This window comes from Sciurus vulgaris, assembly GCF_902686455.1.
Source record: "Sciurus vulgaris genome assembly, chromosome: 3".
In the NCBI taxonomy this organism is placed as follows: Eukaryota; Metazoa; Chordata; class Mammalia; order Rodentia; family Sciuridae; genus Sciurus; species Sciurus vulgaris.
Window position 1 is genome coordinate 55,156,575 of NC_136463.1, and position 16,066 is coordinate 55,172,640.

A 16,066-nucleotide genomic window follows, 5' to 3' on the forward strand; every position below is an offset into this window, starting at 1 on the left:
CTTGAAAAGAATGGAGAGAAAAATGGCAGACATATAAAGCCTCATTGGTGTCCCCTAAATATTGAGGAGTAAGGACTGGAGGTAATGGTAAGATATGGGCCGAATTAAGAACACTATTACCTGTGTCTCTTGTCACCAGCATTTGAAAATGAGGATTCTAGAAGATTAAGTGGAATGTGGCATCCCCAATCTAAGGAAACAGCAGCAAGCACATTGCTCTCTATCTGGCAATCTCCCTATCCTGTAACTTAGCACAGGGTATATAAGGTGATGGTCCAGTGTGATTCTTTTCCATGTGGCTGAGAACAATAATCCTTCTTATGAACACAGACCCATAATTACACAAACATACACAGTTTATTAGGCAACTATTTGGAAGGTGATGTGGTTCAAAAAATGGAATGTAGGACAAACAGCAAGTATGTGGGAGATAATAAAGAGGTCAACTTTGTGTGTGTCAGAAAGTGTCAAGTGAAGATATCTACTGAAAAATCAGGATAAAAACTAGGATGTGCTGCAGAGATGTGGAGGTCAGTGACAGGAGAAGTTGAAATGACAAATTTGGTTGTCATCACTTGCAGGTGACAAAGAAGCTAATGACCAAGAATGGAAATCTAGACACTGACACAAGCCGCTCGCATCGAAAAATGTAAGCTACAAATTCTATTTCTGAGGTCTGCAGTCTTAAACAGGCTCAGTACTGACACACAGTGGACCACTGGCATGTTCAAATTCCACATTCTTCAATCTTTGACATCACAATAAGATTCCCTTTCCTTCATGGAATCATCAGAGGAATTAAATAAGATCATGGATGTAAAGTTTATTGATAACTTGAAAAACCAAGGAGGGAAAGGTGATCCTTAAAGAGTCAGGTTAAAAGCAGACTCTGGCCTCCTTGACCATGTTTGAGGAAACAACACTTAGGGCCCCAAGAGGACTTAGTTTCCAGAAAATACAAACTAAACTGCTATAAGAAAGCAAATAAAATGCGCATTTAAATACACATCAAGTAAAAAGGAAGGCAAATGCATACGTGAGAAGGAAAAAAAAAAAAAAAAGGAAAAAAGGTTATGAGAATGATGTGAACACTTGCTCAAAAGCAGATTTCTATTTAGGAATGAAAAGTTCAATTTACAAGAGCGACTGTTGACCTGATCTGAGTTGTTTGAATCTAACTGACCTAGGAGAACAAGCATTTAAAGTCAAGTTTTGGTTTTCAAAAAGGAACACATGATAAATTAGTTGTTGAAGAGCTTCAGACAGAAATTTAAATTAAATTATTTAAATTATGCCTTCCAGGGTCAGCTAGAATTAACAAACAGGAAACCTTCCCATCAGGTCACTGAGAACACATTTTACATCAGCTACACATCTCTGTTCAGTTCTTATTTATTGGAAAATCATTTCACTTGATCAGAAACATGGAAACAAAAATCTGCAATATTCAAATATCAAACTCAATATTTATACTGGACAAAATCTGTACATATGTCAAGGGTTACCATGATACAGAGAATAGAATTGTCTTCTTACAGAAGACTCTTCTCAGGGCTCCCTTCGTGTGTCTGTTCCTCAGACTGCAGATGCAAGGGCTCAGCATGAGAGTTACCACATCACAGCCACAATAGATTTGTCAGCTGATGAACATAAATATAGACCAATAATGGTCCCACAGAATAGTGACACACCACAGAGAGGTGGGAGCCACGGGTGAGAAGGCCTTGTGAACACCACAAGAAGAAGGAACCTTGAATATATGGAGGAGAAAATTAACGCAAAGGACAGGATGAACAGTAGGAATAGGATGAAAATAATGAGTCCTCCCATGATAAATGTCATCAACTCATTGACATGAGTGTCAGAGCAGACCAGCTCAGCAAAGCAGAGATGTCACAGAAAAAGTGTGGGATCGTGCTGTCAGAAGAGAAAGATAATCTGGCCAGGAGCAGAGTGTGCAACATGGAAGGGACCACGGTCAGCACCCACGACAGCACCACCAGGGAGAGAGCAAGCTCAGGGCTCATGACAGCAGTGCAGGGAAAGCAGATGGTCACAGAGTGGTCATAAGCCATGGCCACAAGGAGGGAAGATCTTGAAGTTTCCAAAAAGCAGGAAGAAGTACATTTGAATCCGGCAGTCTTCAAAGGGAATGGATGAAACTTCTCTGATTTTTCTGTAGCAATTTGGGCACTGTGACAGAGGAAAAACAGAAGTCAGAAAAAGACAAGATGCTGAGAACAAATATATGGTTGTGTGGAGACAGGAGTCCAGGTGAATGAGAATGACGATGAAGAGGTTCCTCAGGATGTGGCATGGCCAGGAACAGGGCACAGAACAGGTTTTGGTGCTCTGACTGGATGGGCAGACCCAGGAAGAGGAACTCTTGAGAATTTGGTTTCTTCCTGTCATGCTCTATCTCCAGTATCTTTATGGGAAAGTAAGAGAATCCCTTAACAAGCCAAAGAAATGAACACTCTTCTATTACCATACATTGTCTGATACTTGTTCTATAATAAATGATCTCATTTTCTTTACAATAATTGGAATCATTAAAGCCCAAAAGTCTGTTCTCTGTATAATCACTGGTGTCCTTTTTATTAATCTCCCTGTAACATGTTTGAATATTTCATTCTTTCCTAACACTCTTATATACTAGCTTCTGAGACAAAATGCATTCATACCTGCCTGGCTGGTAATCCCAGGGAAACATAACTCGCTCTTGTTCCATCTGTATCTTATATGTTGATTTTCCTCAAGGACTTTTATGTGCTATACTCTTATAAATCTATGCACACCCCCAAGAAAAACTCATCCACTCCAATGTCAAGATCAGCATTTAAAACTCACATGTAGGGGCTGGGGATTGAGTACAGTGATACAGTGCTTCTCTAATATACACAAGACTGGGTTTGACCCAGCACTCCAAAAAAAAATTAATATAAAATAAAAATCAGTTAGTTATCTACAAATCTCTATGTCCCATAACCATTATCTTCCCTTCAGTGAATCATTGGCTCCTTAAGCTGAACCAGCTTAGGTCCCTACCCAAGCTCATCAGATTGCATTGCCTTGGTACCACCCTCCTCCTCATTTACGCTCTCACATTTCAAAAAAGGAATGCAGCATCAGATCTGAAGTCTCTGAATTGTTTCACTCATTCTTTTACCTTACCACCAACTCCAGCATACTATGTCATGTATATTCTACACTTCATTCTCCTGCTACTTCATCCACTCCTGATCACAAGGCCACATTCCTAGTCCACGATGGCATCTTATCTCACCTACACTTTTGAACGGTCTCTCAAGTAATGTCCCTCTTTCTATGCCTCAATACCCTTCACCTTCAATATGCTTCATTCACATAGTAATAGTCTGAAATAGTAGAAATCTGATTAGCCCTCTCCTGATAAGTGCTTCAGAGGATTGGCATTGCTCTTAAGATAACATTCCTTTTGACGGCATGTTGCTTTATCACCTGACATGCATCTACCTCCACTGTCTCACCGGTCTCCACAGGGACACTTGCAATCCACTCTGCAGCAATGCTGGACTTATTAGCATCTCATACTCGCTGTTCCTCCTGCCTATCACTTTGTCCATCTGCTCCCTCTTCACTGGGCTTACCCACAATTACTTTCGGGGATATTACATGACACTTGCTAAGCTACAACTCCCTTGGGTCCACACACTAGGTGAGTCCTGCAGCAGTTTCCACATGATCTTGTTCTCATGTAATACGGCTCATGTCCTGATTACAGATTGAGAGCTGACTTCTCACCAGGTTGTGAACTTCATGCAGGAAAGGCCACATCTGCCTCATGCCTGCAGCAGGGCAGGGCCTAGCATGGAGCCTGATGCGGCCAATGCTTCATCAATATTTGTTGGCTGTCCTTCAGGATGACCTATCCCTTCAACTTTAAGGAAGTCAACTCCCTTTAAATGGAGTAATTGCTACTTTCATCCTCTCAGAATACAAACTCCTTAGACCTCACCACCTAGCACATTTTGTCACTACATTACCAACTTCTCAGATGTAGCCTTTCTATTCATGGAAACTAGGGAACATCAGATGCCCTGCCCTTTTCAGCAATACTGATGCCAATGAAGCATTCTTATGCTTTAATACACAGGATGCCATCAAATCAATGTGATTAAATAAATATGAGAGCATTATGTAAATTATTGTAAAAGAGAAAAGAAACCTAAGTTTTAAAGCTCTCCCTTGAGTTCCTCCTCGGATAACTATACCATATGTGAAGGCTAATTTTACATGTCAACTTTGCCAGGTCCTGAGGCCAAGTTTTCATCAAATATGACGTCTACATTGCCATGAAGATATTTTGTAACGTGATTAATATTTAACTCAACAGACTTTAACAAAAGAAAATTACCCTGTATGTGATAAGCCTTGTATCATCAGTGGAAAAATTAGAGGAAAGACAGACTTTATTCTCCTGATCAAGAATTTGTCCCCAGTCAACTATATCTATGTTTAATGGCCAAATGCTACTTCACAGACCAATGCGCATCAAAGTGGATGAGAGGGCCTTACCAAAGGGAGACTTTTTCCCTCCTGAATGTCCACAGCAACTTCCCTGTGGACTTGGTGGTACTGCATGGGGTTAGCACCAGGAGGGCAGCCTACTGATGCCTACACAGGGTCTGTAGGCACGGAGGGACCCCTTTGGTGGTGGTGTGGAAAACACAGGACTATTTGGATCTGGGATGAACATGGACCAAATAAATGAACTCCTAAGTAATGCACTGAAGAGAGGAGAGATCACTGCAAAGCAAGGAGGAGGTGGAGGTGGAGGCAACATCCCTGGGATGGAAAGGGACACTGACTGCATTGAGGGTGCTGGCATGGAGCTCATGGGTGCAACCTGGACCATGGAATGAATCAAGTGGGCTGGGAGATCCAGTGCATGGGCCTGGTATGGACGCATGGGCTCTGGCATCGAGCATATGGGCCAAAGGGCCTTGACCTCACGGTCCCCAGCATCGAGCGCATGGGCCAGACCATGGAGCGTGTTGGCTCTGGGGTTGAGCACATGGGTGCCAGCGTGGGTTTCAGTGTGAAGTGCATGGCTGCTCCCATCGAAACAATTGAGTGCATGGGCCCCACCATGGAGCACATGGGCCCGTGATAGATCACATGTCCACCAGCCTACAGTGAATGGGAGTCAACAACCTGGAGCAGATGGGCCTGGAGCACATGGGAGTCAACCGTCTTGAGCACGTGGGCCTGGAGAGAATGGGCGCCAACATCCTTGAGCACATGGGTCCAATCGTGGGTCCAGCCCTGGGCGCTGACATTGACCATACTGTTCTGGCCATGGGGGGTGGTTATGGTGCCAGCTTCGACTGCACCATTGAAATGGAACATGTCAACTTTGGAGGAAGATTCATGGCTTCCTTTGGCAGAGCTGGAGGCCATGCTTCTGGGTGAACAGAAAGGCCTGCCAGATACTTGTGAGCAATCTCCCATTTGATTTTACATGGAATATGCTAAAGGCAAATTCAAAGAACGTAGTCACGTGCTCTGCGACAACATCAAATGGAGAATGGGAAGTCCAAGGGGTGCAATGTGGTTAAGTTTGAGTCGCCAGAAGTGGCTGAGGGAGCCTGCTGGATGATGAATGGCATGAAGGTCAGTGGCGGAGAGACTGATGTTCAAATTCATAGAAACGCTTAAGCAGTTGCCTTTTTTAAGACATCAATACCAGACCTCTGAATTTCTATTTTCTTTTGTTAGCCATTTGAATCTGTTAGCTAGGTGTATAAAGATGTTTAAAAAATTTAGCTGCTTTTTGGGGTAATCTGAATTACTTTTTAATGACGGGTTCCATTTGACTGTTTGCGTTGAGATTGTGATATGCACAATTTTTTTGTAGTTGTGGCATCTTGTTGACATTGAATATGAGTTTGATAATAATACCAGTTCCTGAAAAAATAAAAAGAATTTGACCCCAAAAGACTTTCCTCCCCTGAAGAATTCTGCCTCCAGAATGCTCTGCATTCAAAAGTGTAACATCCATCCTTTCCTGGACTACAGTTTGCAGTCTTCCACTGCAGGTTGTGAACTTGGAAATAGTCGATATCATGCACTCGGTTCTTAAAATAAATTTGTACACATAATCATACACATACACATCCTAATAATTCTTTTAGTTGGCCCTGACTAATAAACTCCCCCTACATCAAAAAGCTGTCAAGGGAAGCAGAGAAGGAAGGACCTTTAGCAGATGTGGGAAGCCCATTTTGCTAAGATGAAATGAATGAGTACGACTGCTGGTAACCTCACCCTGCTGATGGTGTTCCATACTGCCACATTAACAGTATGTGCCCTTGAATATTAGGTGTTGGCATTACAGTGGGAAGAAACATGTAGATCATGCACCTGGTGTCTCACAATTTTGAATTCCCTGATGAGTGAGTGCAATGATCTCGTGTGTAAGGAGTATTTACAGGGATCACAAACCACAGACATCATCTGCCGATGTTATCACTGACAGCCCAATGAACTTCTAACAGCTGTTAAATCCACAGTTCTCAACCTGACCTGCACATAAGAATCACCTAGAACGGTGTCTCTAAAATTTAATATGCATGCACGACACCTGGGGATTCTGTTAAAAACCTAATCTGGTTCTGTAGCTCACTTCTACATTTTAAATGAACCCCAAGGTGATGTCAGTACTGTTGTCACTGAACTGCACTTGAGTATCAAACATATACATTGTCATTAAAAATGCAGGTTAGTGAGTACCTTCAGATAAATTTAATCATAATCTATGACAGGAGGCCTACGCAAGGTTTTTTAAACTCCACAGGTGAATGTAAACGAAAGAATGTTCAAGAAGTATTACAGCACTGAACCCTTATTCATAAGGTGGTTTTTACATGAAAATGATACAAGCATTTCAAGGACATTGCACAATGTTATAGTAATGAACATTATTAATAAAACATGAATATATTGAACACTAATCAAATTATTCAAACCATGTGAAAAAGTCTTGGAAGGTTAAAAGATGGAAAAGAAAAGTTGGAAAAGGGGAAACTTAACAAACCTGAGAAATTTTTCTGCTGAACATCATACAACCTGGGAATTCAAGACAATCACATTCAAAAGGCAGACAGGAACTCATTCACCCATCTACGAACTCACCCAGGGTGGCTGATTGTGACTCCGGGGACCTGATCCTACTCCTGTTTATTCATTAGAAGCACAGGAAGTAACGGCCTCTGTAGTCTCCACACAACTGCAGCATCCCTTCTCATTCTTCCCCTTCTACACACAGGAGTCCAAGGATCTCTGCATCCCAGAGGAGTACCGATGCTGGAGGAACTAATGAAAGACAAAATAATTATTCGGGACCTCTCAGAGATTAATTCTCCCAGAGTCCTGTAGTGGTGACTTATGACAACCTCAGTTCACACCTGTTCCCCCATCCTCTGGGGGAAGGGGAAGATGCTGAGCAGCTCAAAGACACATGCTTTCTTGTTGCCTGTGTAGGCAAGGGGCAGGAGATCTGTGTGTCTGCAGCCCATATTTCCAGAGCTGAAGGCAGATGGCTGCAGAAACCAGCAAGATAATCAGGGATGACATTGTGCATGTCCCATAGTATCTTAGGAGTTTAAGAGTTTAGGCTTTATCCTTTGGAAAACAAGTAATCACCAGTGGACTTCAGCAGATTATCATGTAATGCCTGTTTCGGAAATATTGCAAGGATGGCAGAACCTGTTACTATTCCCCATCTTCTTGTCCACCGTCCCAAGGAAAGGAAGAAATGCACTTAACAGGATCAGACTGCTATGATTAAAATACATGCAGACATAGAGAAATCAGAAGAATAAGAAGAAATGAACTCCCCAGACCATTTCCCATCAATCCTTCCCCACACCGTGTTAAAAAATTGACTTTGCACCACATTTGGCTCATTTTCTATGGAAATCCTTAAGAGCAGCCAGCACAATCATCATCCCTTCCTCCATGTATTATCACGTCACTTCCTAATGCCAAGAGAATCCTCTCCCAGCATTTGACTGAGAAGCCAGGTTTGGCATATACAATTCGCTGTCTCAAAATCCACTCCTCATTGGTCATCATGAGCTGGAGGGTCTTCACATAATGACACACTGCAAATTCCCTTTCTAGGGATGTGCATCCTTATTGGTGTTGCCTTTATGGGGTTTTATAGTTTTCATTAATGTTTGCTAGTGGTATGAACTGCCACCCAATCTGTTCCCAGGATTTCAGATGCCAGTTGTGCAGAGTAACCAACTTTCCCCTTGGTGATCAATATCAATTACCCCGTGCACAGGAACAACCCTGCTGTTTGTACATTAGCTTATACATGAATCAGAAAAAGACCAAATAATAGTCTAAGGGATTGTTATGTCCCTTGGCAGAAGAGCATATCCTTTAAGAACTACACACTTTTGGTGCCCTTTATTCCAATTCACGTTGCAGTGATCTCAAATGACTTTAGTGGTTACAACTTGAAAGCACCGCACATCTGCTCCATCTGCACCTTGGCTTTTTGCTTGGGAACATCTCGGACTTCACAGAGTAGGATGTCACAGGCAATCTCCTCAGCACTCATACAAACATTAAGATTGAAGATCCGTTATCTATTAACTGTGTACAGAGTGGAGGTGTGAATTAAAATTTAAAAGCTGTGAATATGGAAATCCAATTTTTCCATCACCATTTATTAAAGAGACTACTGTACAAGCTTTCTACCAGTACAATAAAATATCTAGCACCGTAGACTTATAAACCAGTTCATTTAGCTCACAGTTTGAAGGGTTCAAATGACAAATGGCTGCCCTGGCCAGGCCAGCCTTGCATTATCACTTCATGTTGCAGGATAGGAATGGCAGGACACATAGAGAGGAAGGATCACATCCAACTAGAATGGAGAGTTCCAGGATCCTTTTCAAAGTCATCCACAATGACCTGAGGACTTCCAGAAGGTCCTGCTACTTAACCATAGCAACTCTGCATACTGTAATCCTGAGTCTAGACTTTTACATATGGACCCTTGGGGGACAGTCAACATTAAAATAGTAGTAAATGAGGGAAGAAAAATATTAACAACAACATCTAATCATAAAACAGAACAATTAAAAAATATACTGTAACAAATGTTGTCCCAGTCATCTCTTCCCCTCTCTCCCTAAATCTTAGTGTACTCTATTCATTCTTCTTTTTCCTGTCACACTGTATCATGATAAAAGGCCTACAGGGTGAGATGAAGTGAGGTGAATGACATAGGCTTTGTTACCTAGCATTAGCTACATAATATAATGCTCACTTGAAGGTTCACTTGAACCTTACCAAGTAAGTTTCATTATGGAAGGTTTACTCATTGCACAGCAATGCAAAAACATGCAAGCTGATGCCACTTGTATAAGCTGTTATACTCCTAATATATTTTAGACCATTCACAGTCTAGTACTTGATTTATTTTTATGGATCATCCTACCATTTTTCTTCAAGTCCCCAATGTAGGCTCCACCAGCACAGGATTCCTGTCCATGCCCTAAATGGGCAATGAGTGGTCATTCGTCTCTCAGCTCTCCATCCCTACCTTTTCCCAAAGTATAGTCAGGCGTGATCAGTGGCTGTAATCAGTCACCATACAGGACTCTGAGACTCTGAGAATTTGTCTTAAAAAGGTCCTAGATAATTACTTTGTGCTTAATGAGTTATGCCCAAATCTGGATTCCCCTGGGATGCAGAGCCTCTCAGGCCCATGGATGACTAGAAGGTGAGCCATGAGAAGGGATGGCATGGTTATCTATGTGATGACTACAGAGGATGTTACTTCATATGCTTATAATGAAAAAAGCAGGATCTTGTGTCAGGGACTGGGACTGACCCTCAGACACCCTGGGTAAGTTGTCCAGGTGGAAAATGATCTGGTATCTTTCCAACCTGAAGGTCATGATTTGTCAGGTTTTACGATGTTCTACAAGGTAATTTTTCAGGTATGATAACTTTCCTTTTTTCTACTGAGCTGCTTTCCAAGACTTTGCCACAGTACAGAATATTTTGATGAATGTTCATCAACTTATAATACTTTTTATTAAAACACTGTTCATTAACATTACTTACTGTGCAGTGAATCCTCAAAGATCACAGCATTTTGACATAACAGGCCTATAAGGTAGGGTTCAGTACAATAACAATTCTTAACCTTCCTTTATTTTACACTTTCCTAAGGAACTTTAGAAAGCTTTGCACAGGCCACTTCTCAGAGATTTCAATTACATTATCTCAATGGGCTCAGTAATCTACATTTAATCACAATGTGTGTATATGCTAGTCAAGTGCAGTCCAGTGATCACAGTATTGACACCACTATTTGTGTATTTATTAAAAATGTAGAATCTGAGCTACAGAAACAGAATAAATGTCTTAAATGGTAGGTAATCTGCACGTGTGTTACATTTACAAATTTCACCCTACATAATTCTTAAGTGCAGTCCAGACTGAGAATATTAGATTTAATGGCTGAGGAAGATAGGAAGCTCAGTGAATTATGAAAATATCTGCAGGTGGTTTCTCTGGTTTTGTGATCCCTGTACATGCTCTTGACATAAAGATAGTCCCACAAACTCAAAAGTTGAGCAAAAGTCTGAGAAACCAGGTACTGGTTTTCTCCACATTTCTTCCTACTATGATGCAAACACATGATGTCCACATGTACAAACTGTTAATGCAGTAGTTTTAAACACCATCAGCAGTTGGTGAACATCCCAGCAGAACTCATTTATATCATTCTAGTGAATGTGATCTTCTCACATCTCTTAATGCTTCTCCTCTCCATTTTTGACAGTTTTTATTTTTGTACTTAGGATTGAACCCAGGGGAGCTCAACCACTGTGCTACATCCTCAGCTCTTTTTTTACATCTTATAGAGACAGGATCTCAATGAGTTACTTAGTGCCTCACTAAGTTGCAGAGGCTGGCTTTGAACTCGAGATCCTCCTGCCTCAGCCTCCTGAGCTGCCGGGGTTACAGGCAAACTGCAGAGCACTGCAACATACTGGACTTTATGAGTCAGGGTTATTCAAAAGAAAGCAGTGTGTGTGTGTGTGTGTGTGTGTGTGTGTGTGTGTGTGTGTGTGAGAGAGAGAGAGAGAGAGAGAGAGAGAGAGAGAGGAGAGAGAGAGAGAGAGAGAAGGGTGTTTAAAGTTTATTTTAAGGATAGACCCCACAGAATAGTACAACTGTTAAGTCTAAAATCTACAGGGCTGTCCTGCCTACTGGAGTTCCTGGAAGAGTAGATAGTACAGTACAGAGACCACAGAATTCTGGAGACAGAATTCTTCCTCTTATGGAGAGTGAAGTCTTTTCCCTTAAGACCTTCTACTGACAGTAGCAAGGCTCATCACATTTTGGGGGGGGCAATCTACTTCACTCAAAATATGATTTAAATTTCAATGTTATAAAATACTGTCATGCCAACACTCAGAACTGGTATTTTACAAAAGCCTGATGCCAGGATCTAGCTATGTTGACACATAAAATTAATCATCATAAGTGATATGGAGATCTGAGGAGGAACTCATGGGAGAGCTTTAAAAAATGCAACACGATCTGCTTTCTCCATAGTTTCTAAAATGCTCATACTATTTTCTATCACATCAATATCCCTGAAATGTGTGTGGATTAACACATAAAGATGTTTAAGTCACTGGTCTGACTGAAACGTGCAGTACTTCTAAACACCCTAATTTTCTTAATAAATATAAAATTACATCTGTGAAGTTGGTAATGGAGTGTCAAAATTTACTGCTAGATGATGAAGTCTAGTGAGTTTGTACTCTGCGAAGATTTTAGAACTGTGGTTATTTTACTTAATGAGAGTTTTCTGTCCTTAAAGTTGAAGGAATCTGTCTCATCCTGATGGACAGCCAACAAACACTAATGAAGCATTGGCCACATCAGGCACCATGGCAGGAGCTGCCCTGCTGCAGGCATGAGACAGACATGGCCTTTCCTGCATGGAGTTCACAACTGGTGGAAAATCAGCCATCAACCTCTAATCAGGGAATTCACTGCTATGGGATGAGAACAGGATGCTGTGCAAGCATCAACACAACTCACCGAGGGTGGGGATACAAGGGAGGTATAGTTTCATAAGTGCCATCTAAAGTACCTGAAAGATAAATCAGGATAAGCTAACTGAAAGAGGAAGCAGAGGGGAGAAAGGGATAGATTGGAAGAACACCAAGTATGAAATTCTAGAGGCAATAAATTATGATTTTCAGTCCAGCAGTGCTGGACAATGGAAGGTTTGTATCACTTGGGGGCCAGATGAGACTGTGGAAGTAGACACAGCTCAGGTAATGAAGCACCATTTGTACCCTTCAAAGGAACTTCACTTTTATCTTAAGAGCAATAATATCCTGAAGTGTGAAGCAGGAGAGCTGATCCAATTTCCATCTCAGAATGACACAGTGTGAATGAAGCATATTGAAGGAGAAGGGTATTTAAGGTATGAAAACAGGGACATGATTTGAATCTCACTGGGACTACTTACATAATTCAGGTGATAACATGTCATCAAGGTCTATGAATGTGGTTTTGTGATAAGGAGTGGGGGAAGCAGCAGAGGAATGAAGTGTAGAATATATGGAATGTGACAGATACAACTGGAGTTGATGGTGACAGAGAAGAATGGAAGAAAAAAAGTCCAAGATTTCTGATCAGATCCTGCATTATTTACAGAGACATGAGAGAGAAGAGGAGGCGTGTGGATGCAACACAACATGCTGAGTTTCATTAGGGACCTGTTGAGCTTAAGATGCCTGTGATCCATTGAAGGAAGTTTGATCATCAAGCAAAGGCACACAGAGATCTGTGGGTGAGAGAGGTGTCTCTACCTGAGTTTAAATGATAATCTAAGTATTTGTCATAGCTGAGATTTTCTTGGGGTTATACATAGAATTATAAGAGGATAGGGTTTACAAATATATGTTAGAGGAACACCATCCTATAAGATATATATAGCAGACACCAATTACAATTGGTTAGGATGACCAGTCAGAGATGTACAAGAAAATGAAACACTCCTTTTGTGATAGAAACTAAGAGATAAGTATTTAGGAAAGAATGGACTACTCAAAAATGTTTAAAATAATATGACAAAAAGTAATAATTGATCATAGGGATTAAAGACACTTGTAAGATTATACTTATTGTGATGATGGTGAGATCAACTATTATAGAACATGTAAAGACTGTGTATCAGAGAAGACAATCATTGTCACATGGATTTTTAAAGGGCTAATTTCTCTTAAAGGTACTGGAGACAGGTAATAATGGGAAAAATTCAAACTCTCACTTCAGAGTTGCTCCTCCTGGGCCTGCCCATCCAGCCTAACACTAAAACCTGTTCTATGCCTTACTGCTAACCATATATCTTGCCACAGGATGAGGGGGACCTCTTTATCATCCTCATTTGCCTGGACTCTCATCTCTACACACCCATGCATTTGTTTTTCAGCATCTTGTCTTTCTCTGAAATCTGCTTTTCCTCTTTCACAATGCTCAAATTGCTATAGAACATGCAGAGTCAAGTTCCATGCATCCCCTATGCAGGCTGCCTGACCCAAATTTACTTCTGTTTTCTGGAGACCTTGGGAACTTCATCCTCATGGCAGGGCCTGTGACCACCATATGAACATCTGCTTCCCCCTGCACTAAACCACCATCATGAGCCCCAAGCTGTCTGTCCCTGGTGGTGCTGTCCTGGGGGCTGACCACAAATCTATGCCTTCTTACACATCCTGCTCATTCCCAGACTGTCCTTCTGTGCAGACAATGTGATCCCACACTTTTTCTGTGAAATATTCACCCTGCTGAAGCTGGCCAGCTCTGACCCTCATGTTAATGTGTTGGTGATGTTTATTATAGGAGGATTGTTGTCATACCATTCTTATTCATTCTTGTGTCCTATACAAGGATCATGTCCTCTACTCTCAAGGTCCCTTCTGCTTGATGTACCTGTAAGGCCCTCTCCACCTGTGGTTCCCACTTCTCTGTGGTGTGCTCTTCTTTGGGACAGTCATTGGTCTGTACTTATGTCCATCAGGTAATAATTCAACTGTGAAACATACTGTCGCGCTCTGAAGTACACAGTGGGGGCTCCCACGCTGAAACCCTTCATCTATAGCCTGAGAAAGAGAGATATGGATGGAGCCCTAGGAAGGGTCGCTTGTTGGAAGAAAACTCCCTTGTGTGAGAAGGGCTTTTAACATATTTTTTATATTATTAGTGATATTAATATTGGAATACAGTTTTCCCTCACCATGGGAACTTCTGCTGAAGTAGCACACTCCATAACTGTTCAATAGGCAAAAGAAAGGAGGTTTAGCTAAGTAGCGAACTAGGGAAGGTGGTCTCAGAGAACTGGCTTTGCCCTCCTCTTTGTCTTTCCCAGGTGATGATGAACAAGCCTATGTAAAAGCTACATTTTATGTGCTCTTAAGTTCTTACACTATTAAGTTATTCCTAGGTCTTTCAGTTTTTTCTCAAATCTGCTTTGACTATGGTATCATTTTAAGATACTGCTCCATAATCTTAGATTGATACTCAATAACCTCCCAATATCTCCATCTCCCAGAAAACCTTGAGAGTCTCCCACATAATATTCCTGCAAAAATTCTGTTGTCACTCTATCTCCTAACTTTCCTACACCCCTTATTTATTCTCATGTCTACACTTTTATTCCCTGTCCTGTCAAAATTTTTCTAACTCCTTGTGCAATCCTGTCACTGAACAATTTTATGTTCACCTGTAATTAACTAATCCAGGATCCCTAGAATTCATTGACCCAGGATGGGGCAAAAAGATAGAGGCTGTCAGAAAATTTTAGTTTTTAAGGTTGCCTCTCTGTTGACTTTGCTGAAGGTTCTTGTATGTTTTATTGTACCCCCATCACAATCCCATGGAAATAAAGACATTATGACTTATTTGCATACTAAAAGCTATGAAGCTCACCAACTTTCCTTGCTACCCAGTGGGTCAGCTGTTAAGGCTGTGCAAGATCAGGGACTGAGGATTCTTTTCATTTTCTCCCACTTCCAAATGAAGGTCAGTAACTATCCTCTTTTAAAATTGTAGCACTCTCATGACATGGACGGTTTCTTGCCTTGGTCTCTTCATTTTTCAGTTGTCCCTCTAAGTGATGATATTCAAACCCATTCCTTTCATATAGTCTCCTGACCTCGCTACTTTATCTGAAGGCCAGACCTTTCTTCAGAGCTCTCAGCTGTTCTTTTTTAAAGCTTTAATTCTATATTTACTTGTATTTATTTATTTTTTAGATCTGTTCTTTTTAGGTATACATGACAGTTGAGTGTATTTTGACATATTATACATACATGGAGTATATCTTATTCTAATTAGGATCCCATTCTTGTGGTTGTACATGACATGGAGTTTCACTGGTGGTGTATTCATGTATGAACATGGGAAAGTTATGTCCAAATCATCCCTCTGTCTTTCCTATTCTATTCCCTCTCCCTTCCCTTCAGTCTACTTTTTTCTAATCCACTGAATTTCCGTTCTCCCCCCACCCCTTTTTGTGTGTTAGCATCCACGTATCAGAGAGAATATTCAATTTCTGGTTTTTCAGGATTGGCTTATTTCACTTACCATGATAGTCTCCAGATCCATTCATTTATTGGCAAATGTCTTAAAGTTATTCTTTTGTGGCTGAGAAATATACCATTGTGTATATATACCTAGTTTTCTTTATCCATTTATCTGTTTAAAGCCATGGATGTTCTTTTCAATTGCCCGGTGGGCATTTCCAATTGAGAATCTGTGGACAGTTCAATCTCAACATGCAGAACCTGGAACTCTAGGCTCCCTTCAAGTCTTTCTTCATCCATTATCCATATCTAAAATTACAATGCAACCTCCCACTTAGTTTCCTGAGCAACCACTTTTCTATGTGCATATGTACACTCATAAAAGATTATGATACATACATTATTCGCATTATGCTTTTTCCACTGAATGTTATTCTGAAATA

The 16,066-nt window shown here is 41.0% G+C and overlaps 1 pseudogene across 1 annotated transcript; it reads left to right on the forward strand.

The window, feature by feature from the left end:
• Positions 1-13,346: 13,346 nt before the first annotated feature.
• LOC306655719 (olfactory receptor-like protein DTMT) lies at positions 13,347-14,282 on the forward strand (annotated as a pseudogene). Its single transcript has one exon. The product of its transcript is annotated as an olfactory receptor-like protein DTMT (transcript).
• Positions 14,283-16,066: the final 1,784 nt, after the last annotated feature.